Source organism: Dipodomys spectabilis, unplaced genomic scaffold (assembly GCF_019054845.1).
Source record: "Dipodomys spectabilis isolate Male_0828 unplaced genomic scaffold, ASM1905484v1 ptg000140l, whole genome shotgun sequence".
NCBI classification, from domain to species: Eukaryota; Metazoa; Chordata; class Mammalia; order Rodentia; family Heteromyidae; genus Dipodomys; species Dipodomys spectabilis.
The window spans coordinates 10,727,568-10,754,259 of record NW_024870817.1 but is presented as its reverse complement, the minus strand read 5'-3'; the positions used below and the strand labels follow the sequence as shown (position 1 = coordinate 10,754,259).

The following is a 26,692-nucleotide window of genomic DNA, read 5'->3' as shown; positions in this document are numbered from 1 at the left end:
TGCCCAGTTGTTTTCCACAGGGAGAATGGCCTTGCCGACATGGCCAGTTATCTTCCCAATATTCCTTGATTAACAATAATTCAAGCTCAACTCCATCTGCAAGATGAGTGCTACCAGTGGTCATAAAAAAAAATAATGAAATAAGATTATCAATATAGGAACAAAATCTGTCCTTGGTCCCAAACCACTAAATTCTGATAACTAAATATTCACAGAAATGTATAAAAACTATGAAATCATAAAAATTATACATGCATTTAATTTAATAAATTCATTATTTCCTAAATAGCATTAATATAAATAATCATCTCCTGACCTCTATTCCCTAACAAAAATGTTCTCAGCTGTCTCAACAAAATAAAGATTATTTCTGACATGTAAAATCAGAAGTGTATAATGATAATGCTCAAAATATGAAAGCATGCCAACTTTACATCCCTCATCACCAGTAGCAATAACTGAGGAAATTACAGAATATTTTTGTTAATGTTAGCAATATTCTCAATAGCATTAAATGCAGTATGACTACAGCCAAAATTACTTTGACATTTCCCAGATTTCTGAAAAATACTCCCACTATTTATGAAGAAAAAAATACTTTCATTACTAGCACCATTGTTCATTCTTGTTAATGCAGTGGTTTCATGATAAAATACTTATACCAAATCTTGAAATAGAGGTTTATCATGTCCTAGTTTTATCTCTTTCCCAAGAGTGCATATCTGTGAAACACGCTACTTATAAGTAAAATTAATGTTATGTGCCTCTTCATTACCTCAGACAATAATAAATTAGGCTAAAACCTGTGAAAAATCAATAAGCAACTGTTAACAACAGGTACTATTCAAATAAAATGACAATGTTAATGGCCTATAGTGAGCAAATCACTCTTTAGACCTGCACTGTAACCGATACAAAAATAACAAGATATAATCCACAATGTCAAAGAAACCTCAATATGATTATTACCAAAACACTTTCCTCTCAGTTCTCCACAGTTGTTTCCAAGAACAAACAACTAAATTCTAACCCAGCTCCGTGCTAGCACAAGGGGAAGGCAGCAGAATAGCACAGCATCATACCAGGACACAGCAGCAACCACAGAGGTGAGATTTCAGGGTTTCTCTTGCAGGTAGAGAGCAACAAGTTTCAACAGAACTACTGAGAGAAGACATCAGCCACTACCTGCAATACAACTCCATTGCCACCTGTAAAAAAAAATGACCTTCATTAGCTTTATAGCACTGCACAACCCTTTTCAGTCAGAATTACATTTTAATGATTCACTCAGGCGCCCTCTCTCTCTTTCCTTCCCCCCCCCCCCATGCTGATCCTGGGGCTTGAATGTAGGACTTAGGCTCTGTCCCTGAGCTTCTTTTGCTCAAGATAGCACTCTGACACAAATGGAGCTCCATTTCCAGCTTTTTTGTAGTTTAGTGAAGATAAGAATCTCACAGACTTTCCTGCCTGGGCTGGCTTTGAACTGCAATCCTCAGATCTCAGGCTCTTGAATAGCTAGGATTATGGGTGTAAGCCACAGGTACCCAGATATTCTTTACTCTTTTAGCAACCAATTCTTCATTATATTTCTTACCACTATCCTCTACCATCTCACTAAAACTGGGAGTCCTCTACTAGGCTACAATGATCTAAAGGTCCTCCTCAGCTTGGTTTCCAACTTCCCCCAGTACCTTACATAATAGTATAGTAAGAAAGAAAAAGACGACAACTACAATATGCATCACAGAAGAAATGTCATTTAAGATGACTACTAAAGAAAGACTTGCTGACGGAAAGAGAGAAAATCAGAGAAGGGTAATATTTTTGTTGGTGTATAAAGATAAGATGAAAGGGGCATGAGGGGGCTGGGAATGTGGCTTAGTGTTAGAGTGCTTACCTAGCATGTATGAAGCCCTGGGTTTGATTCCTCAGTACCACATAAACATAAAAGTAAGGAGAAGGCTGACAGCAAAGAACTCCAAATCGTGTAAGACAAGGATGGCGTAACCTGATGGTATATAGAAATATGGTGACCCAACTCACCATCAGTGATCCTTAGGTCTTTATCTAATGGATCTTGAATTTAGACACATAGAGAATATATAGACTCTCTTTTTAGAAAGCTGTTGATGTGATATTTACTCAATAAAAAAATGTAACAGGCAGGGTATCAGTAGCTCACGCCTGTAATCCTAACTACTTAAGAGGCTGAGATCTAAGGATCGCAGTTCAAAGCCAACCAGGGCAGGAAAGTCCATGAGACTTTTATCTCCAATAAACTACTCTGAAAAAGCTAGAAGTGGTGTTGTGGCTCAAGTTATAGAGCACTAGCCTAAGCACAAAGAGGCTCAGAGACAACACCCAGGCACTAAGTTCAAGCCCTCAACCAGGGGGGAAAAAAGCCAAACAGGAACATGATAGAAATTATTTCAAGGTGCCAACATATTAGTAGTGACTAACTCTTAGAAGGAAGCTTGCAGATTATATTTATCTTACTGCTAAAATTTTCCAAATATCCTACTGAGCAAACTAAAAATAAATCTAGCAGTTTCTTGAAGTTCAATAATTAAATCTAGCATTAATCCTTTTAAAGGTTCTGAGATAGAATTCCTCGACAATGTAATTATCCCCAAAAACATTTCTCTGCTTCCCCACCCCACCCATGTTCTAGCTACCTCCACAATATCCTCTTGTCCCAAATGCATGCATATGGAAATTCCATCTTCATCATACCTCCAACTACGATGATTCCACACATTTTGATACTGGCCATATTTCATTCTGTTGATAACTAGTCTCAATAAGAAGAGATAAGTCAGGTACAGGTGGCTCACACCTATAATCCTAGCTATTCAGGAGGCTGAGATTTGAGAATCCCAGTTCAAAGCCAGACCTAGCAGGAAAGTCCATGAGACTCTTACTTCTAACTAACTACCAGAAAACCAGAAGTGTTGCTGTGGCTCAGCATGGTAGAGCACTAGCCTTGAGCAAAAAGAGCTCAGGGACAGTGCCCCAAGTTCAAGCCCCATGACAGACAAAAGAGAAAAGAAAAGAAAAGAAAGAAAAGAAAAAGGAAAGACAATGTCAGGGACTGGTGGCTAATACCTATAATCCTAATGACTCAGAAGGTTGAGACCTAAGAGATTATGGCTCCAAGTTACCTATGCAGAAAAGTATGTGAGATTACAATTCAAATTAACCAGTCTCTCAAGTGGAAGTACAGCAAAAATGCTATAATAATGCAAGTCACTAATTTCAAGACCCAGGAATGGAGGGAAGAGAGAGTAAGAGAAAGAGAGAGAGGGAAAAGAAAGAGAAAGAGTCTCTAGAGTATCACCTACTCCAACCCTACTTTTTATCTGTCACCTATTAGCAACATGACTTAGATAAATTAATTAATCATAGTTAAGCCTCAATTTCTTTATTAGTAAAGGAGAGGAATGTGGCTCAAGTAGTAGAGTGCTTGCCTAAGACCTTGAGTTCAAATCCCAGTACTGCCAAAATAATTCTTCATCGCTAAAATGATAATTGTACATCTTACATTAATGGGCTAAAATAATATATTAGTGTTTAGTATTCAGTAATGATTATAGGGTTTCACTGTTTACACATCTCTTAGGTAAAATAGTCAAGTTCATGTAATAGCAGAAGTCTGGGTCACAAGCATCTGTGATACATGCACATATTATGTATTATGTATGTAATGTATGTATGTATGTATGTATGTATATACATATGTACATACAACTAGATTTCATCTACTTTCTTGCCAAAAAGTAGGCAGGACATTCAGAGTTTTTAAATTTTTGAATTTCAGTTCCTTAATGCTGGAACTGAAATACAAACAGGATCTTTGTGGCTTTGGGCTCTGTAATTGGTATTCAATATTCCACAATGGTTCTTCTGCTCTAGTGTCACCAAGCTAACTTTTCAGTTTATAATGGATCTCATAACACTACCTGTGAGCTTAAATCCTATGTAACCTTCTGCCAGGTACTACTTTACACATATTTTAAATTATGTCTCCAAAGTTAATGATGCTAGGAGTATAGCTCAATGTGAGTGGATCTGCTTAGCATGTGCAAAGCTCAGACCTCAGCCCCTAGCACTGTGAAACAGGGACACTGTGACAAATACAACAATTGTAATAATTATAATTTTAGTAGTAGTAGAAAAATAAATATAATAATGACTAGAGTAGAAAAAGCTTATTTTGGAATTCAAATACTTAGGGAAATGTCTAATACTTAAAACTTAGTAGATTACCAAACTTCAGAAAGATCTTGTTATGTATCATGCAAACACATAAGGCACAAGTTATACTTCCACTGCTTATTGAAATACTTATAAACTGAAATTTATGCCTACATCTACATATCAAAAAATAGAAAAAAAGACATTACTCAGGACAGAAAGACTGCAATGTTTTGTTCAGTACTAGGGTTTGAACTCAGGGCCTCATGTTTTTTCCAATTATGCTCTACAACTTGAGCCTTACCTACAGTCCAGCTTTTTTGGTGGTTATTTTGGAGATAGAATCTAGTGGACTTTGCTGCCTGGGCTGCTCAAAAGTCACCATCCTCTACAGCTCAGTCTCCTGAGTAGAAGATTACAGGTGTGAGCAACAACAGTATCTGATACAGCTACAATTGTTTATCTAAAATAGCTATTTGTACTGGTCAGACTTGTTGGAAGCTGGACTCCAGTGGCTCACACCAGTAATCGTAGCTACTCAGGAGGCTGAGATCTGAGGATCACCGTTCAAAGCCAGGCAGGAAAGTCTATGAGACTCTTATCCAATTAACCACCAGAAAACTGGAAGTGGCACTGTGGCTCAAGTGGTAGAGCACTAGCTTTGAGCTGAGGAGCTCTGGGACAGTGCCCAGGCCCAGAGTTCAGGCCCCACAATTGACAAAAAAAAAAAATCAGTAAGCTGAAACATATCATGAATGAGAGTCTAATGGGAGGTGAGTAGATAAAGAAGAGTCAGCAAATAGAGTCAGAATACTCAACGTACACTTGTGAAAATAGAAGTAGGAAACAATTGTTGGGGGAAGGGTTGGGTAGGAATGGAGAAGAACAATGGAAGGGTGACTTTGATCAAGATGCACTGTACATCTATTTGAAGATAATAAAAACAAACAAAAAAATGTTCCATGCTATAGTAAGTCCAATACTAGCATCAAAGCTAATATATGAGTCAGCTAAGTGGTTCGTGCCTGTAAACCTAGTTTTTCCAGAGGTAATGTTCAAGAGGATTTTAGCTCAAGGCCAGCCTGAGCAAAAATTAGCAAGACTCCATTTCAATCAGTAAGATTGGCATGACAGTATGTGCCCGTGATGGGAGCTAACAGGAGCAATATAGGATGGTTTTGGTTTAAGACCAATCTCCAGGCTTAATATATATATATATATATATATATATATATATATATATATATATATATATATATATATATATATATATATATATGAGGCCCTATCTGAAAAATAATTACAGTAAAAAAGAGCTAGAAATACTGCCCAAGTGGTAGAACATTTGCCTAGTAAGTAGAAGGCCCTGAGCTCAAAGTACCAGTACTACCATAACACATACGTGCGTGCGTGCGTGCGCACACACACACACACACACACACACACATTAATGCATAGTCAAGATCAAACGTGGTTTTAAGAAATTATTTAAGAAATGTGTTTTGCCTTCATGTTTAGTATAGAGGTAACTTGAACTCAGAGAGTTTTAGCTTCTTGTGTTTTGAAAAATGAATTTGCTCCTTGATAAATTTAGCAACACAAATGGCTCTTTTCTGGAAATATTATTATAAATAACAATTGTTATTTGCAGAAAATTTTTAATTGACATTTAATTTAAACAATAAATTTAACATAAAAATTGATTTGAAGTTACCAAGTGCCATCATGCTGTTTTTACTCAATATCACAAATAGTATACCTTTGGTAGCCCCCAAAATCTTAAATAATCTTAAATTTTTGGTACAAGACAAGATCAATTATCATATTCCTGAAAGCAAGGACTGTTTTGACCATACCACAGGCCTTAAACACAATAAAAACTCCTCAAATGTGTTGACTATCTCTAATCCAAGAGCCCTAAGACAAAAGTAATATAATTTTCCTAAGAATCAAATAAGGAAAACTTTCCAGAGAGCTGAAATTTCAAAACAAGTTATGGAGGAAATCTTACAACAGTCAAATCTAAAGACAAAGCCTTACATCACAGCTTACAAACTGTACTGGCTGTGGCAATGGAAAACGGTAGAATTCCCATCTGAACTCCCAGGATTATGTACATATGGGGGAACACTTAATTCTTAAGTTTTATCTACCTGTTAGATGAGCTAGTGTGGAAAATTCCTTACAATGTATTCACCACAAATAGCAATTCAATAAAACAACTGCTTTTGAAAATACTCTCATACACATAAACCACCCCCCGAAAAAAAACTTCAGAGAGAAATGAAAGAAATCATATTTAGTGTGATCAAAACAACAGTTAATAAAGGAGTACTAAATGCTGATATCTATGTTAGTTCTTTTCTCCTCAGTCTAATTCCTAGGGAAATTTTTCTACTAGAAGATGCTGTAGTCATAAGATAACCAGACCAAAATTATTCAAAGATAAATATACTTATTAATTTGCTTATTGAAACACAATTATCATGAGGTGCTGGTGGCTCATAGCTGCAATCCCAAAACTACTCAGCTTCACAGGAGGCTGAGATCTGAGGATTGAGGTTCAAAGGCAGCATGGACATGAAAGTCCCTGATCTTCACTTAACCACCAAATAAAAGCCAGAACTGGAGCTGTGTTTCAAGTGGTAGGGCACTAGCTACAAGTAAAATAGTAAAATAGCTCAAGGACCATGCCTAGGCCCTAAGTACAAGCCCCAGGACAGAAAGAAAAGAAAACAGGAAGGAAGAAAGGAAGGAAGGAAGGAAGGAAGGAAGGAAGGAAGGAAGGAAGGAAGGAAGGAAGGAAGGAAGGAAGGAAGGAAGGAAGGAAGGGGGAGGGAGGGAGGGAGGGAGGGAGGGAGGAAGAAAGGAAGGAAGGAAGGAAGGAAGGAAGGAAGGAAGGAAGGAAGGAAGGAAGGAAGGAAGAGAGGGAGGGAGGGAGGGAGGGAAAGAGAGGAGAGCAGGACAGAAGGAAAGAAAGAGAAGAATGGAGGGAGGGAGAGAGGGAGGGAGAGAAGGAGGGAGGGAAAGGAAAAAGAAAAACACACAACTATTTCTAAAATAGTTATAACAATGACAAAGCTGCTATTAGTAGTTTTATCCCTAAAGGATGTGATTACTAGTGTAAGTTTCCAAGTATATATTTATAAAAGGATGCCAATATTCTATTAATTCAATGTTTGATTTTGAAGCAACAGACTTAGAAAAAAATGGTTTAAAACAAGATTCTCTAACTCTAGCCTCCAGTTGCATTACTGTTTTTCATAGGAGAGGCAGCATGTGAATATCCTGACACAGGCTTAGTCATTTCAACTAAGAATGAATTAAAATTGTTGAGTAAGAACCTGAACAAGGAAGAGCCTGCACATAATTCTAAGTTGCTGCTTTTAGAATGAGGTTTTTCCTCTAAAGAGAATTTAAAAGCATATTTGTAGATTCATTCAAATTGTGCCGTTTTCACTTTAGAATTCTAGTATGTGGCCACTACACAGAAACAAGAAATAAGTTCATTTTCAAATAGAAAGTCATTTGTGATGTGACTGTAGTTTAAAGTACATTAAAAATGTGTGTGTGTGTGTGTGTGTGTGTGTGTGTGTGTGTGTGTGTGTGTGTGTGTTCTCCTCTTCCCTACCTCCCTTTTTTGCTCTGCCTACTGTCTTCTTCAAATAAACCCCAACACAAGGCAATGTGAAATCTGGAAAGAGCATCTAAACAGAAGCTTGGAGAAATTAGTTTTATTCTCTGTCCCCTGACTTAGTATAGAGTACTGGCGAAATTTCTTAGCCTCCTTAGCTCTCGCTCTCTATCTTTAGTTTTGTTTTCACTTTGCTTCACAGAAAACAATAGGTAATGAATTTTTAAAATCCTAGAAAGAAATACGTCCGAGGGAAACTTCACAGCCAAGGATGGTAAAGCAGAGAAAAGTGCTCTGTCTCAGGGGACAAGACTAGAAAGATTCTAGTAACACTCTGAGCTCCAACAGCCTAAAATTCTCTCTGGACAAGCAATTAGCTCCAATTTATAGACCGCCAACAAGGCAAAAGGGATGATCAGCATCACATGCAGAATGATGGTTATTTCTCAAAAGCCATAAGGAAAGGGCTTTCATTGCTCTGGCAATCTTTCATTCCTCAAACTGAGTTTGGGATATGTGTTCGTTTTTCTCCCTTATATAATCACTTTTACATTTGAAACTTTGTCTAATCATTTCTATGTGACCACAAAACATTTTTTTTTACCAAAATCTAAAACAAGTGAAAATATTTCTCCAGAGCTTTAAAGACCAGAGGAAATGGTTATTTGTAGTTTCAAAAATGCTCCTGCTGAGCTTGAAATGGTAAATATTGGGACTGGAGATGCAGCCCTGTGGTAAAGCATGTGCTTACCATGTGCCACAGCACCACATTAAAAGTAGAGGCAAAGATCTCTATCTATGTCCTCTAATAAAGAAAAAAAAAGTGGGGAGGGGGGAATATACTATAACTATTTGCAGTCTTCCAACTTAGTAAAATATAAAAAGTACCCGAAGGGCACACAACACAAAATGAACTGTTTGATTAGTAACTCGATAAGCCCATTTAAGAATATTGAGAGAAGCCCCAAAATTTATAATCAAAAGATATTCCTAAGAGAAATATATTCAAGAGTCACATGCTCGCTTAGGTAATCAATGATACAGAGAAGATTAGCGTGGGCCCAGCACAAGAATGAAATGCAAATTCATGATGTGTTCCATATTGGGAGAAAGAAAGAAGAACAGAGAGAGAAAAAGGCAGGAAGGCAGGGAATAAAGAAAAAAAGAAGGAAAGAAGGAAGGAAGGAAAGAAGGAAGGAAGGAAGGAGGGAAGGAGAAAGGAAGAAAAGAAAGAAAGAGAGAGAAAGAAAGAGAGAAAGAAGAAGGAAAGAAGGAAAGAAAAGGATGAAAGAAAAAAGCACATCTGAAAGCCAAGTATCCAATCATCAGGTTGTTTGTTTGTTTTTACTAAGAAAAATAAGAACTGTGATAATTTATCTAAGTAAGCAAAGGCCTCTCTAAACTTCTACATAAAAACTACCTGTAAAAATCCATCCTATCTCTAAAATTTTCCGAAAAGGAAGTATAGGTCATTCAGCAAAATATATTTACGGTATTCTACACCATAATAGCTATTTAATTGTTATCATTATGATGCAGATATAGAATGGAAACAGATGTTCCTTTTTCCTTTCAGCAAAGCACAGGGAAAGCATCAACTTGCTGATATTGCATGGACTACAATCATAGCACAATGTGGAGGGGGGGGACATTAACACATGACAATATTAGTTTTTACTACACAACTAATTGCATAAAAAGTACAACTTGAGATCATTAAATCAATATAATTTTCAGCACTACAGAAGGGAAATAAATAGATTTGTATAACCAGCCTATTTCACATCTGCAGTTGGGAAAGTGCTTCTGAGAGACTAAGTACATGCAAAATGCTCCATTGCTTTCAGAACACAAGGAAAAGAATGCTGTTCTGCTTTCTTTGCTCATGTAACAAATTAGAATGCCGCTTCTACGGAGAATTCAGTTTTTGAACTATTGGTTTAAATCAGTAGAACCTTTTCAGAAAACAAGTTGGCAATCAATATAAAGAGTCTTTGAAAACAGTCTTCACTTCAGTTCAAGTCATTTCTTTCTTAATAATACATTGTAAGATGAAAACCATTGAAATGATGGAAGATTTATTTTAAATGCTTATTCATCACTTTATATGAATAAAAATAAGAAATCTAATTTCTCCAGAAGTAGAATGATTAAAGTATATTGTTAAGACACCATAGTTGGTATAAATGGCTTTGATAATAACTTTAATCACATTATATTAATTGCTTAGAGGAAAGTAATTTAGAGAAAACACACAAAATATCATTTTAAACTTTTCAATTTCTCTCTTATGGTCAACTACTATTTTTTAAATCAGAAAATGTTATTGTATGAAACTATTTGCTATTTTCAGACAATTATTTTGAGACAATTATATTTCATTGTGGTACTCTTACACATTGCCCAAATTTTCTACAAATTCTTTGTGTGAGCTAATCCTATAAAGACTAGCAGGTAAACGGATTTGAACTTGTATGACATGTTGATTCCAAAATCTGGCATAGAAAGAAAATGACATGCCAATCACATGGGTGATGTGTATCTTTTTTCTTTGTTGAATAGGTCTATTAGAAATTAGGAATCACATTTATGGTGTGTATGTACATATCAATTAACATGCTGTATTGAAAAGCATCAATTCCAGAAATTTTTCAATTAAGTTATTTCCAAAGCAAATAATTAATTGTTCTCCCCAGCATGGCCAGTAAAATGTTTGCCAGATCTTTCCTAGGACTCTTAGTTTTCTCCTTCTATTTTTATAAGAAGGAGCTGATTTGTCTTAGGCTATTACTGTCTATTACTTCTACAAGTCTTGGGGAAAGGTGGGAAGCAGCAAATTCTGGCAATCTGCCTAAAGAGAAATCAATGAAACAAATTAATCCTTCGGTAGCTGCAATGACACAGTAATCCATCATTCAGAGCTGCTTTTATACACCAAATCAGAGAGCAGAGGAAAGAGCCCTGGGGGACATCAGAGACAACAACTTATACCAACACTGGGAAAATACTGAAGAATCAGTTTATTTAAAGAGGATAGATTTCAGTTGATTGCCTATTTCATCAAATAAAGATTTTTCTTCCACAGTGTGGCAAACCCAAGGACCAATGACTGTATCTTCAGAACTCAGTACCAAATATGCTGGCTGACATCAATAGGGGATGCATAATTTTTAAATAATTACCACTGTTGATGAGTATGGTCAAATATCTGGCTAGATTAACAGTACTTTTTTCTACGCAGCTTGTAGGGATTAATATATGTTCCTGTTTTCAGTAGGGACTAACTGTAAATTGACTTACTAAAACACAGTTTAACTGCACAATTCCTCATAAACCATATTTGAGGTATCTTTTCATACATCCAATGTAACAGTCCAGGTTATTATGTAATTTCCTAAGTGCTGTATTAAATTAAAAGGTTTGAAACTTTTCATTGCTTCTTGTGGTATCAGTTCCAACAAACAACTCAGATTACAAATGACTTATTTTAAAACATTAAGCAATCCTTTGTTTATAATACAGTTCACAGTGATGAAAGATAAATTTGGTTTATTTTTACATAACTGCTATAATCAATGTATGGCAATAGACTCACACTGAATATATTTATTTGTACTTACCCCAAAGCAGGTACTTAGGATATAACTCAATGGTCAAATGATTGCTTAGCAAGCATTAAACTTTGGGTTCTGTTCTCAGCAACACCAATAAACAACAGATACAACTAAGTTTACTTACACTTTTATGGAAGTTTCTGCACTGAATATGTCTGACTATTGTATTCTAAGTGGAAGTATATTGTCATTAGTATAAAAACTAAATGAAAAGAACTGTTAAGTCAAAGCTATTAAAATTAGTAGACATTGTCTTCATAGTTAAATTTGAGGAATTAGTAAAACAATGTTCAAGAACTAACCAAACAAAAAATAAAACTTGTCATAACTGCTTGCTTTAAATAGTTCACCCTCTAAACCGGTTCCTGAAATGTTAAAACCCCAGAATATTTTCTCACAGATGCAAAACAGAAAAAATAGGTTAAATAAATGCTGACTAGCAAAGTTTTGTGTGACATCTTTGATTCCTAGGTCTGTGACCAAATGATCAAAATTCATGGTCATGCTGATGTATTTTTAATTCAATGCATGAATCTAGTATTTATTGATTTAATAAGGTTAGGGGAATTACATTGTTGCTGCTACTGATGAACTGTCAGCAATTTAATCTAGTGGAATCTTACAGATAAATATTTTTTTAGAGAAGAGACAAGGACAATAGCCATGTAAATTTAATCCCTTCTCTCCCCATGACAGTGGCAAGAGCAAAACCTCTTCTTTCCTAGTCTATGTTGGGCTCCAGACATTTTATTTTATTGACGATGTTGGCCACCAACTGCTTGTGCTTACAGTAAAAGGGCTGCAGTACTGTGTTTTGTTAAAATATACCTTCAAAATTCAAAAAATAAATCATTTGTTTATTCATATCCACAGTTTGCTTCTCTTCATAGATTTTCAGTGGTTTGTTTGGTTTTTATTCTTTGCTTTTGAGTCAGGATCTCACTAAGTAGCCCAGGTTGCCTTCATACTCATGATCAATCTGTCTCAGTCTCCTGAGTGCAGAAATTGTCATTGGAGAACCAAGTGAGTATACACACACACACACACACACACACTTGCCCCTTACCTTGTCACCTACAAGGTTACAAGGGGCCCATGAGTTCTCTCTCAGGACCTTAACATTTTCCACAGCATCATTAGCACACAGACGGACAGAAGAGAGGGAAGACAATTCATTGTCTTAAAAGAAAATCTGCCAAAACACAACCAAACCAGAAAGCTTTTTAAGGCTCACAGTTAGATGATATAGGATCCAGAATCAGAAAGAGGGTAAAAACCCCACCAAAATTGCCAAGAAAATAACATTTGAAGAGTATTGGAAGCATTTTGTATGGCCTTGCTATTCTGCTTGTGGGCTCAGTTCCCCAGCTTGCACACCTGGGGAGCATGTTGGACTCCAGCTTTCCCCTGACTTTGAAGAAATGGATCATCTGAGGAGGGGTGCTGCTGCTGGGGTCAGTAAAACTATGCTAATTGGTGAACCTAATTGCTTCAAGCAGTCCTGCCTCTAAACAGGGAGAGCACGGTTGATGGAGTCAGTCTGTTCCTAATAAAATGAAGAAGCACTGAATTCAATTCCCAAGGAAGGCACTATAAAAGTTTCCACAGTGTAACCAAATGACTTCACCTATGCTATTACCTCTAAGATGACATCTTTGAAAGAAAGCAGACCCCAGTCGGGTTCCATATTCATAAATTGGCTGAGCTTAGGCCAGTAAATCTGGATTGATTTAAAAAGACTTCTTCATCCTTCCAATCAAATGAAGTCATTGTTAATTAGATGCTTTTTGTTAACAATGTCACTCTTCTCCGCGGTACCTGCTCACACTTGCAGCGTCTCTAATGCAACATCTGGAGCGTCAATTCACTGTAATCAGTCCTCATAACAGTTTGGCTGGAAGGTGGTGGTATTTCCGTTCCTCAATCCCTGTCTAAAGGAAGATACTTTTCAGTATATTGGTGGTTCAGTACATACCAACTCTCTAAATTGAGAGATTATAAAGTAATCTCTGGGAAAACTCTTGAGTTAGGGTCTCCCAAGATCATTGTTATGAATTACACAGCAGATTTTCTGTGCTGTTTCTGCTAAGCAGAAAGAGGCTTTCCAAATATCAAAGGCTACAAAGTGAACTTCCACTGGCTTTCCAGCTTCTTTAAACCAGGATTCTCCCTAAAACAGAAAATCAAGTTGAGATTCGTTAACCCATCTCTCCTGAGCCATGCTTTCTCACCCCTCCCAACTCAACATCTGAAGCCTGGCTGCCCTAAATAGAGCCGATTGCCCCGCAGCCGCAGGCTCAGCGTTCTGGAAGCACTGGACGAGACCCTGATTGGGGCAGACTCGTACAAGTGGCTTTAGTCGATGATGGTGGACCTAGAAACCAATATTGGACAGGGGGACACTCTTTTTTTCAGCCCATTCCTAAGCGATGTGCAGCGATGACTCCCAGACACAGAAATGGCCCTGGCCGACCCAGGGAGCCCGTGTCGGGTTTGGGGAGCGAACCCTCCACCACCACCACCACCACCACCACCACTGCGGTGCGCCCTAGCCGGGCCAGGCGTCCTTCTTAAACCCTTACTATACCATTATACTCCGTGCAGGCTTAAGGGCTTTGTCACTACGACTTCCCAGGGATGGTAGCCTTCAGTGTGACTGCATGGCGTCCCCGCATCGGCACGCAAAGACGTGCTGAGCTCGGATCTAGTGCCCTGGGCACCTCTGAGCACCTGGTGCTGCACTAGCGTTCAGTTCCCTAGCAACAACCCTTCTCTCCCGGCCCAGATGTGGGCAGCTCTTCCAAGAGCTGCTCTGGGCAGGGCTGAGCCTCGAGACAGGAAGGGAAGGGCCCATGGGTGGGTGCCCATCCCTACAGTTACTTGGGTGTCACAGAGTGGACAAAGACTTAGCCATAAAGCACTATTGTGGGGTGAGGGATGTGAGGAGAGACTGAGAAGTAAAGGCCTTTGACTACAGCATAAATGGGGCCTGGACCCGGGACTAGGGCTGTGCCGGGGATCAGCAGGGTCGAGGGCCACGCCGATCTAGGGCTTGAGGGGGCAAGGGGGGATCAAGGGTCGCTCTGCGGCTAAAGTTTTTGCGCCTCCAACAAAGCATCGGTAGCCAAGACCGAGAACTGTCTCCAGGAACTAAGTTGGGAGTCACTAGCCAGGGTACGAATTTGAGTCTGAGGCCTTCTCCCCAACTCTGAGGATCCCAAAAATAGCCCCAGGACTTTGGAGCCCAGTTCACCACCCAGCCCTGCTTGGTGCTACAGAGGGAATCTGATAAGGGGGGGGGAGGGGGCTACACTGTGAATTTTTATTTCCTTGAGATCCACATAGAGCAAAATTAGGGTGCTCATAGGGCTCAACTGTGAATCTTGATTTCCTTGAGATCCACACTGGGTGAAGTTAGTGACTACAAAAGGGCGAAACCGCACCAAGACAAGCATTCCCCTTCGAGTTAGGACTCCAGACTGTCTGTCTTCAAATCGTTGACCTCGAAGCGGCTCCCTCCCTATCCCCCTGCGAATGTACTTTTCCATGGGATGGCTGAGGAAAATTCTTTTTCTTGAGACGGTTTCGTCCCTGAGTCGGGTGCTTACAGAAGGAAGGTAGACAATGGCTGAGCTGCAGTCTGAACACCTGCGACATCTCAGAGCAATAAAATATGGACGGCGATTTGCGTCAATTTTCCTTCCACTTCTCAGACTGCAGGCGCGCACACGCTCACCCTCGTTTATAGGGCGCTAAAACCTGAATCATTAAGGCTTCTTAAGAGGGTTTGTTTTGTAACCTGCTAAGGACATCATCTCCCATACTCTAAGGAGGCTCCCCGTCGTAAGTAGCCAGGGCGATCGCATTCTTGTTTTCCTTTTCATCTTATGCTTCTGTGGTGAACCTAAGCGAAATCAGGCACTAGAAAGGGAAGGCACTGAGGATGGAGCGGAAAGCCTTGAGGCCTTGGTGGCTAGGGAAGCTCTGCCGCCACTTATAGGACCTATCTCTAAAGCAGGGAAATCCTAGTACCCCGCCAGAGTCTCAGTGCTCCGTAAGACCAGGCCTAAATACTGCCACGTGCTCGGGGCTACAGGGCTCGGGCTCTGCGTCTGGGGGCGGCTGGCGCGCGCACGCACACACGCGCATTCAGATACCGACGCGCGCTTCTCGGCGCCGGCTCCAGGGCACCTCCGCGGGTGGCGGGACAGCGGAACCCAGCCACCTACCCCCTGGGGTCCTGCGGAGCCCGATCCCTGGACCGTTTTGCCCAGGCTCAAAGATCGGCCGCTGCTGCCCGAGAAGGCGGGCAGGCAGAAGCTTCGGGGTGTCGCTCTCCATCCCGGTCCAGGGAAAACCGTTCACAGTGGCCGTGTGCGTCTTTCTGGCTTCTGGCTTCTTCCCCGCTAGTCAACCAGGAGGTCACCAGGTCACTTTTCAGGCCTCCGTTACCCGACTTCTCTTCCCTCCCTGCACCTCGAAAACTCCCCACCAGCCCAACCTGCGCGTCTAAGGGGCAGCCGAGCGCCGAGGTCCTGCAAGCCCAGGCTTCGCCCAGCCCTGGTGCCGCCAGGTACGTACAGTACCGGAGCGCTTTAACCACCTCGAAATCCCTGCTCTTTTCTACACACACACACACACACGCACACACACACACGCACACGCACGCACGCACCCGCCACCACCGAGAGATGACTCTCGGGTGTTTGGGGGTAGTTGTTCTTTTAAAAGTATATTAAAGGATCATTGGCGTCTCCCCTTCCAGTCATTACGCCTTTATCCCCCATCAATTAACCACACCTCAGAGGACTGCTATTAACAGCTAAATTGAGCTGCAAAAGTAGGGATCCCGTTTCAGGCAGATGTTATTATCTCCCGCTGCGAGGCGCGGCCGGCGGGGCCCAGCCCTCAGCTTGCAGCGGCTGCGGACGCCCCGCTACGCTGGGACGAGGCGCGCGCGGAAGCCAGCCTGGCGTGGACGTCGCCGCTAGCCAGGATACGTGCAGTGGGTCCAAGCTCTTCCACCTCAACCTCAGAGCACATCGGGGAAACGCCAAGAGCTAGCTGTGTGTTTTTGCGCGGAAAACTGGACAGTGTCTCCATGAGGGCTCCCAGCTGGACACCCAGGAGGAGGTGAAGGTGCAGGACAAACTTAGGGAGTTTCGCCCGTAGCCCTTTGCCCTGACACACCCCCACTTCGTCTTCCAAGCGCTGCAGCGTCGTCCTCTTCCCCCCCCCCCCACACACACACACCCAGAACCCCAGAACTTCTCAGGAATAAAGGCAAGGTGCTATGAACTTGGGCGATTTGGAGTTCGAGAATTCAGGTGTAGCTAGGGACAAAGAATGTTTGCTTGGGACCTCCTGGGTCTCCAGACCAGACGTGTCTTTCCACTCTTTCTCACTTCGATCTCTCCAGGGCTGGAGATATCCGCGAGTGCACGCAGTTGGAAGACTCGAGAGCGCGGAGGAGGGGGGGGGGGGGGTAAATGGAGGAGGCTTGGGCCCTTACTGTAATTACAGGGGTTTCCCTCCCGACAGTGTCCACAATAAATTTATCCAAGGCTAAAGAAGATTAATTTTTCCAACCTAATCCAATTAAAAGATTTCTAAAGTAATCTTTTGCAAAAGGAAAAAAAAAAGTCCATGGCTAAAGAGAACTGGTTTTTGTAGGCAGCGACTTAACCCCTCACCCTGCACGCAAAGGACACTTGTGGTCCTGCACACGCAGGGCGTGACCAGAGAGTCCCCTTGGCTCCTACAGGCCAAACCTTTGCCTCCCTCAAACACTGTCATCTACCACACCAACCTGGGCAGGAGAGAATGTAGTAGGGGATGGTGCTTACAAGCACCATAGACTTTTTAAAGTGCTATTAGATTTATGGTCTCTTTTTCGACGCCCATCCAGAGTAATTAGCACATATGTTCTAAATAGATGATAGTTTTGTGAGCAATAAAGCAATTACCCATCGTTGGAGCTGACAGTCCCTCCAACTAAACTCCAACCAGCAGCTAATTGGAAAAGTCATTTCAGCTACATTGTCTGCAATTAGTCCTGCTAAACTGCTACACCCCAACTTGCTGGTTTGAGGTTAATTTATTCAGTGTTGTATTTACATGGACAAGCCTTTGCCACAAAGGGACTCACCTTTTGCCCCTCTCCACTGTGACCAGACACTGAAGGAGCAGGTGGTAGTAAACAGCTGATATTTGGGGACTGTCCTACCTGGCTTCAACTTTCAAGGTCAGTGTCCAGCCTGCTAAACAGCAACAGAACAAACTCTCCTTTCTCCAGCTGGGCAGTAACCAGGAGAAAGTGCTCAATTTGTGATACCAGAACCTTTATTAAAATAAAAAAGAAAATCACAGAGGAAAACCACTAGTTCTGAACACACTCCTTACCTTCTTACCCAGTTTTGAATCAGGACCACCTCAATGTCCCAGACCCGCCAAGGCTGGCAGAGTTCTGAGTGATTGGTAGAAAGAGAGAACCTCTTTCCTGGACTGGCTCGGGAAAGAAAAGAATAGAAAGGTCATGGAGCTGAGCCTGTTCCTTCAGCGGCTATGGCATAAAGCCACTTCCCTCTGGAAACTGGGCTTCTCTGTGACTTTCTTTGTTTATTTCTCTTTTTCTTTCTTTTTTTCCTTTCCTTATCCCCCTTCCCTCCCTTCCTGCTCTTTCCTTCCCCCCTTCCCTCCCTCCCTTCCTCCCTTCCTTCCTTCCACCCTTCCTTCCTTCCTTTCCTTCCTTCCTAAAGTTAATCCCAACAGATCCAAGCTTTCTGCACAGTGAGTGAGGATAACGTGTTAAACACTGGTTTGACACCCCACTGAAGCTTCCAAATATCCAGCGGCTGGGGTTCTTCTACTTAATTTATTCTTTATTGGACAGCGTGGCTCCTATGCTCCTATTTACCAGGAAATCTGACAGTTGGGATTTGAGGGTAGAAGAGAGGGAGTGAAAAAGGGGTTAATCCTCCCCCACCCAACTTCTAACTTTGGAACTCTGGCAGGCTGATGGAGGGAGGTGAAGGGAGAGCGGTCTCAAGGTCCCAGCCCTGACAGCCAAGGGTCTCTAGGATGTGAGTCTGGGAGTAGAGGGGCTGACAGGTTGAGATGAGAACTTGTAGCCCTGGGAACCCAGTATTCCCTTAAAGGAATTTATAGCAAACTGTCCCAGGCTTTGAGAGCCACGTGAATTTTGCTTAGAAAAAAAAAAATGTGTGAAGGCTCTTCTTTGGAGGTAAAACTTAATACTTTCAGTCCTACCCATCAAAATGTCCTTTTCTAGATAGCTATTTATATTCAGCACTCACATTTCTTTTATGAAATAAACGTAACACCTAAAGAAGACAACATGAATGATTTTTTTAGTCGGACGAGAATTACTAAAATAATTCCACTTTAAAACAAATTGTAATCATTTACTCTGCTTCAAAGACTTGGAAACCAGCATGTATAGCAAAAACAAACAAACAAACATTTTTAATCGTCTAATGTTGGGTTCTTGATTTCCACTCACTTATTGTCCTTTAACCAATTTAATTCTAAGCAGTTCTTGGGGGAATATTAAAAGTAAAGGTTGAGTTTAACCTACTACTCCCTACCTGTCACATCATCTCTATCCTCTGAAGAGAAATGCTATCAGTTTGACTTCCAGTTGAAAACAGAAGGAAATAAAATAACTTCTCTAAAAGGCTGTCCACTGTGTTTTGAATTATTTGCTTTTTTTCAGAACCTAAATACGGCTAGAGTTTTAGGATTTAAAAAAAAGCAGAAAGAATAATTTGCCAAAAGTAATGCCTCAACTTGATAGAAACTCTAAATGTGGCTGTGGATATGTAGTTTCACATAAGTACAAAATAATATACCCTCCCATCCTAGAATATATGGGAAATATATGAGTGTATACAGCTAGGCACCCGGAAAAATCTCTAAGCTTTTCTGTGCAGAGATGCAGTCTATGCGAGCTCTGTTAGCTGTCCGCACGCATGTATTCACACTTCTGGAGTAAAGGCATTTTTGTTGCTCCCATAGTTTCTTTCCATTAACAGCGATTAGATGATGTCTATTCAAAGTTGCTGATCCAGAGAGAAAATAAGAGTAGATAAAAGGAGATTTCAAGTGACCTCCTCATCCCTTTCACACCAACCTGAGCCCTAGAATAGCCAAGGATCAACTAACACAAAAGCCCTTTACTTTCTCTTTTCAGCTTCAGAAGATTTCATGCAAGGGGTTAACAATAAACATAGAACTACCCTGAGTTTTGTTAGATCATGCATTTGGAATACTTTATTAACTCCCCCCAGATGAAGTACATTGAAGTACATTGATTTTCCACCTCTAACATGGATAAATAAAATACACATAGCTTATAACACAGGGCATAATTATTTACTGCTCCATGTGGTTTGCATCCGTGGTATACTATGCTCTCTTATTCATTTAAACTATACCTACACTCTCCTCAATGATAAGAGCACACTGTAATAAACGTATCTTTCTACTGACAGTTTAGAAGAAAGGTTAGATTGACTATTTAAATCAACTTTCTGTTAGGTAAATACAGTTGCGATATGGCTAAAGTTACCAGCAGTTCTGCTGGGTTTTCTAGTCAATCCTTCCACCAGTTTATATCATAGCAGTGAGGAAAATGGCATTAAAGACTTAAACATATTCAAGCAATCTTTAGTTAGTGAAATGTCCACCTCAGATATACTCTGGATGGGTTAATCCTGCAGTAAAAGAAACACTTACTCTGACAGGTAACTATTAAGAGAAATGATTATATAGTACAGTTGATTGTGTTGTCAGGGTACTCTAACAACCTTCAAAATCATTTCAAAACTTCGACTTTTCATCCAAAACCAACCTATTTTCCCTGGAAAGAACAGTCATGTAGTTATTCTTCAGTAATTTGGACATGGATAAAGAAAAGAAAAAATAGGTTTTGTAACAAAAGTCTCCAGTTCTTTCTTTTTATATAGATAGCTAAGACTTGATTTTTCAGAAATATTTTCAGAAATAAAGTAAACATTTGGCTTTGACTTTTCTGATGTGCTAGAAATGATTGTCACTTTTCTTCCCCCAAAAAAGACTTGATTTGCATCCCAAGGTCACTGATTGCTCTCCTATCTCCTTTCATGTTGTTACTACGCCTGGGCACCTAACAGGCACATAAGGGGAGATCTCCTTATCTTTCTTTTCCAAAACACGTGCTTTTTTTTTTTTTTTTTTAAGTAGCTGGTTTGAGATCGAAAACTAAACCACTTACTAAGGTAAAGCACTTATCGCTGAGCTTTTCAACCCAAAGGTGACAAAGCAGAAATGCTTGGGCTACCAAAGTGATAGTAAGCCTACCAGGTCCTTGGCCCCTTGAACCTCACAGGCAGGCTGAGAGTAGACAGTCATACAGAAACCCGACTCCTAACCTGGCCTTTCCACCCTGGTTTTCATGTTGACAAAAGCAGAACTTTTTTGCAGCTGGTCGGCTAGAAAGCAGACTGAGTTAGATCATGGGGGGTGGTGTTCTAAGCTAGATTGAGGCTTTTTGTTTTGTTTTTGTCATTTAGTAATCACAAAACAGTAGGTGGGTATTCCTCTGCCCTTTCCTCCAAAAGATCCATGCGAGACCATTTTAAATACGTCTTCTTCAACTGTATTCTTCCTGGCTTTAATCTCATGCCAAGGGAGACTAATTGATTTGGTACTTTTAAAATAAGCTCTTTGGGAACAGTCTGCATCGAGATCAGAGAGACTGACCTTTCTTCCAATGGTTGCAAGCATGTTCATCACTCCAGATGAGCTTGATAAAACAGGGTTATTTCTATACTGTGGCTCTCTCAGAAGAATTCTGTTTTTAACGACTTAGGGATAAGGAAAAAATATACAAGAGAATTTTCTATACCTATCTGGTCTGAACATTTAGAAAATGTTTGCATAAAGCTACCCTGTTCAGTGTAGTTCACCAAAAAAATTTTTTTTAAATGATCTGCTGTTTTTTGAGATTGCAAAATAGCTATTTCAGGGAGGCCAAAGAATTAGTGGAAAATGGTTCAGGGTATATCTGACATCTTAAAGATATGGATGAGACTATGTTAATTAATTAGAGAGGTTGAATATATCGAGACACTCAGGCCTGGAACTCAAGTCAGTACTGCATGGTTTAGCTACAGATCTCTGCTGCTCTCCTCTTCCAACAGATCATAGCTATTTGCAGGCTGTCGGAATAGGAGAGATCAAGTGTTGTGTGGCAGCGCTTTTAAAAAGTGATTAACCCCAGCCATGATGCTAGCAGCCCACAAGGGGTATTGTGAGGTTACAACCTAATTCCTCACCCCAAGCCAAACATGGTTTCTTACTGCCTTTGGAGAGAACCACACTGGAAACCTCCGGTGCATTGAACAAGTCTGTGGGAATCAGAAAGGCTGAGACCAGACTCCAGAACAAGAGGCCTGGAGGCTAGGCCAGGAGACCTTTCGGTCTAACTTTGAGGGGTGGGGCTTGGAGAGAGTCCTGCCCCAGTGAACCCCATCCGGCTGCTGCGGCCTGCCTGAGCCCTTTTTCAGGCCAGACGGATGTGAGGCAGGGCCACACGGGTCTGAGTCTAATAACCATGCTTAGACTTGATTTCAGTTTGAAGGGGTAGAGATCCTAGAGCGAAGGGCCTGGGTGAGGAGAGAGAGAGCCGTGGGGAAGAGAAGATGGGTGGAAGAAGGATGGAAATGGCTGCAGCATTTTCTGCTTCTGTAGCTGGGCAACTCTGGACACATGTTGCGGATTTCCACAGTTGGGGACCCAGATCCCCTGGAACAATATGTTCACTTTTCTATTAGGAACCCTATCCAACAACAGATAGCTTCATCTTCTTGGTTTGCGCGGGGCAGGGGGGGTGGGTGTTGTTCACCGGACTCAAGACCAGTATGCTAAGTTGGATCACCATCAAACCTCAGCCGCGAACGGATCCCCCAGAACCTCAGTTGACCTCGCAGCCCTTCCACCAAAACCATTTTGCCGGAGCAGAGCACTGAGCACAAGAAGGGTGCTTGCAGCAGCGTGTGGAAGCAGTGTTGAAAGCACTAAGTTCTGACAAGTAATTGAGTCCTAAGGGCTGCTGGAGTCGACCAGGACCTGCAGAAGAACAGGCCTTCTTCGAAAAGTCTCGATTTCACCCTGGCCCTTCTCCCAAACGTAAAGACACCTTTGTCCCCCGAAAGAGCGCTGGCCGCTTGCGCCCTCCGAGAAGCTGAGGACTTCCGCCGTTCTGAGCAGCGCCCACCCCCCACTCCGCGGTTCCAGGGGAGTTCTACCATCTCCCCCTCACTGGCAACGCCAGGGGCCGCAGGAGATCGACTTCCCCCACCCCACCCCCTTTGGGTCACGCCGGGTGCCAAAGGCCTTTTTGCAACTTTGGAGGTTTGGTGGGGGCGGGAAGGGTCTTTCTGTGCAGATGGGTAGACGCCACCTCCTTCCGGGAGGCTCAGCTGAGACTTTTGTCTTTCAGGACCGACCCTGCGCCAGAGCTTCCTTGCAAGACAGGTTCACTCGGGAGCCCACCCAGCCTGGGGGACGCGATCCCTGTTGTCCGCACCCCCCCCCCCACGCCAACGTCCCTTTCCCTCGCTTCGCCCCTCCAGCCCACCCTGCGCGCCCTCTGACGCAAACGCGCGCCCCTGCCTAGCGCCGGGGGTAAAGCGCTCTTGTTGGTTTTAATTGAGTCTCTCTCTCTCTCTCTCTCTCTCTCTCTCTCTCTCTCTCTCTCTCTCTCTCTCTCTCTCTCTCACACACACACACACACACACACACACACACACACACACACGTTCTCCACCCCTGGGAGGCGACCCTCTCCCCGCCCCCAAGCCCGCCCGCTGCAGCTCCTCGAGTCGGGCTCTGCTGCGGAGCGGCGGATTCCGACGCTCGCTCTCTCGCTCGCTCTCTTCCCTCTCCGCCGCCACCGCGGGTTCTCCGCATGGGAGAACCGCTGATGTCCCTTTTAATCTGCTGACACCACCGCCCACATCAAACAGGCAGCCATCGATTGCCTTACAAGAAGGGATCGCGTTACAAACGGCACCCGCAGGTGGGCGGCTGCGCCGAGCTCGCCCAATTGTGGCCGCACCGATCCAAGGTGTGAGCACCAGGCCAGCGGGTCCACAAGCAGCTCCGGCTCGGCGTGGGCATGGAAAGGCCGCGCGGATGCTAAACTTGAGGGTCTGCAGTCCCGGGTCCCTACCCCCGCAGCCATTTCCAGCCAGAGGGGGAGGGCGGAGTTTGGCAGTAGCAGGTGGGAGGGGGGAGAGAAGCCTGTTTTGAATTTGGACGGGTGGTGCCGGGCTGGCAAGATCGTCACCTCCAAGGACAAGCTGCGGCAGAACCCGGGCCAGGCAAAACCAGGTTTGGAGCAGGAAAGTTCTCCCTGTCCCGCTCTGACTGCCCGCATTCCAGTTTCTGCTCGCGGAGGCCGGAGGAATTAAGATTGCCTTCCTGCCTGACCGCATCACCAACCCCAAGTTCAAAAGAAACCATAGCCATTGCATTTACTTGCCTGGTAGGGCAGGACTTGGCCGAATCTCGCTCCTGGTGCCCACGACGCACGGTCCAGGGTCCGGGAGGGGGGTGTGTGACCGGGCAGGCAGACCCCGCGTCCTGCGGCCCTCCTTCCCTGGCTCGCTTGCCTCTCTCTCTCTCTCTCTCTCTCTCTCTCTCTCTCTCTCTCTCTCTCTCTCTCTCTCTCTCTCTCTCTCTCTCTCTCTCTCTCCCTCCCTCCCCCCGTTACTGCCAGCTTCCTCTACTCGTGATTCCCTGCCTCTGCCCGTCTGGGGGAAAAATTAGAATTTGTATACACACAGCTCTCTCTCTCTCTCTCTCTCTCTCTCTCTCTCTCTCTCTCTCTCTCTCATATTGCTTCCCTTTTTCGTATATCTTAATCGTGTTCGTTTTGCATTTGGCTGACCAGAGGGACTTGAGCGCGTGTCTCCGGGCTGCGGGGCGAGGGCCCGGCGCCCGGCCGCCCCGGCGCCTCCCAGCCCTCTCCCGCGTACAATGGGCCTCCGCACGCGGAGCGGAGCGCGCTGACAGCCTCTCCATTATTTGAGCTTGGAGGGGGCTACGGGGAAGGCGTTCGCAAACCTCTGTTCGGGCTCTTGGAAAGATCAGCGCTCGCCCCGAAACGGTGGTCGACTCCTGAGTGGGGTCCACGCTAGTGAGTGCGAGAAGCGTCACGCGTACCCCTACACACACGGTGCTTCCCGAACCCCTCCCCGGTGGGCTCCGCAGTGAGGAGTGCTATTTAAAACATAAATTAAAAAGCAAAACAACAAACCCACGCGCCCTACCTCTGTCCACACAGCGTGGTCCCTGACTTCCCCCCTTTACCTGAGGGCGTGATGGAGCTCGGGACGCACGAGCAGAGCCAAACTTTTACGCTTTCCAGAGTCGAGGGGTGGGCGGACGAGAGCGACTCCCACTCCGGTGACGGCGGCGGCGGCGGCGGCGGCTTTGTCACTCCGCGCCTCTCCGCGCCCGCCTGAGCCTGCCTAGGGGAGCGATCTCAACACGAGGGGGGTGCGAGTGTGGGATTGGAGAATATGTAACTAATAGAAGTATCATTTTCCCCCAGTACGATCTTTCAAGGAAAAAAAATCCATTGAAAGAATTTTCAAAGTGCTTGTCTGGGTTTGGAGAAAAGGCACAGGCTGCCTGCGGGAGGGGAGGAGGGACTTGGCTGTCTGCTACCGGGCAGAGGCTCCCGTCCGCTAGGTGGCAGCCGGAGCCAGCGATTCCTGCTGGCCCCGCGGCGGAACCGCTCCTCCCGCCTGCCCCTCCTCCTGCGACCAATCACCTTCGGGAATGGGGTCTCAGTATCTTAACCTCCCCCACCACACACTCGGGCGCGCGCGCGCACGCACGCACGCGCACACACACACACACACACACACACACACACACACACACACACACACACACTCCTGTTCTCTTTCCTTCTCTCTCCATTCTCCTCCCCTTCTCCTCCTTCCTTTGCTCTTTTGCTGAGAATCTGACTTGGCAGTACTAACAGTCCCCCCGCAACAATATGTGGACTTACTGTTTTATTGATCATGATGAAAGCATTGTTTGGAGTTCCTAACCACCTAGAAATTTAAATCTCTCCCTCTCTATATAATAAAGAAGGAAAACCCGATTGATTTAAAAGTTTATTTTAGAATCATCTTTAGGATGCATAGGAAACCGTGGATTAGCTTTAAGTGTATGGCAACCGCTGCAAATTGCGCGAGTGGCTTTGTCATCATTAAACCTAAAAAACTAAGATGCATTTTGGATCAAAATGTAGGGAGACCCTATCTTTTTTTTTTCTTAAAAGGATATAAAATGAGCAGAATCCTGAGGAAATTAAGCTTTTGTGAGAAACAAGAAAAATCATCCAAACTCAGAACATTTCACAAATCATTAAAAGGATGGGTTTCATTCTCATTAAAAAATTTTTTCCTAATATTTTCAATGGCACTATCTTTACGCTCATAAATCTAATTTCAAAAACTTTTCAGATGAAACAAAAATAATTTCTTTTTCGCCCTCGTTTTTTAACCATCGCATTCTCCCCTCTCCATCCCTTCCCCCTCGTGTGTGTGTGTGTGTGTGTGTGTGTGTGTGTGTGTGTGTGTGACCATAGACGACCCATACTAATCAGGTCTCAGAGTAAATAGCAGCGCAGGGCGATCTCAATGTAAATTGCGCTTGTCAGAAGCACACCCCCCTCCCTCACTTTCTCTCCTCCTCCCCTCGCCTTCCCAGACTGTAGGTAGCTAAGAGGGAGGGGATAAAAAAAAAAAAAAAGAAAGAAAGGAAAAGAGGAGGGGGGAGGGGCTGTCCAACCAATGGCGTGCAGGAGGCTTGGCTAACCTTAGCCTCCCATTTTCTCTCCCCCCGATTCGGGGCTCTGACCAGTCAGTCGCCTTTGATTATCAGTTGCCAGCAGCCCTTCTCTTGGCTCCTTGACACGAGCTCCATATAAGGCAGCGATCTCCATAGAAACGTGTCAGTTTCAATAGTAGTGTCAAAGTTCACTATATACAGACATTCGCACAGATCCCCCTTTCGGAAACATTGCTCTGCGAGTCCTCTCGTTTAAACGCATTCAATTTTTGGGTCTCTCTCTCTCTCTCTCTCTCTCTCTCTCTCTCTCTCTCTCTCTCTCTCTCTCTCTCTCTCCCCTCTCCCTCTCTCTCCTCTCTTTCTCCCCCCTCCTATC

The 26,692-nt window shown here is 43.1% G+C and overlaps 1 long non-coding RNA gene and 1 pseudogene across 1 annotated transcript; one reads left to right on the top strand and one right to left on the bottom strand.

Moving 5' to 3' along the window:
* On the bottom strand, nucleotides 1-25,174 carry LOC122117369. Its single transcript, XR_006149127.1, has 4 exons — nucleotides 24,820-25,174; nucleotides 13,261-13,373; nucleotides 1,083-1,208; nucleotides 1-110 (listed from the first exon to the last, which is right to left on the bottom strand). It is a non-coding gene; the product is annotated as an uncharacterized LOC122117369 (long non-coding RNA).
* On the top strand, nucleotides 8,837-8,935 carry LOC122117392 (annotated as a pseudogene).
* Nucleotides 25,175-26,692: the final 1,518 nt, after the last annotated feature.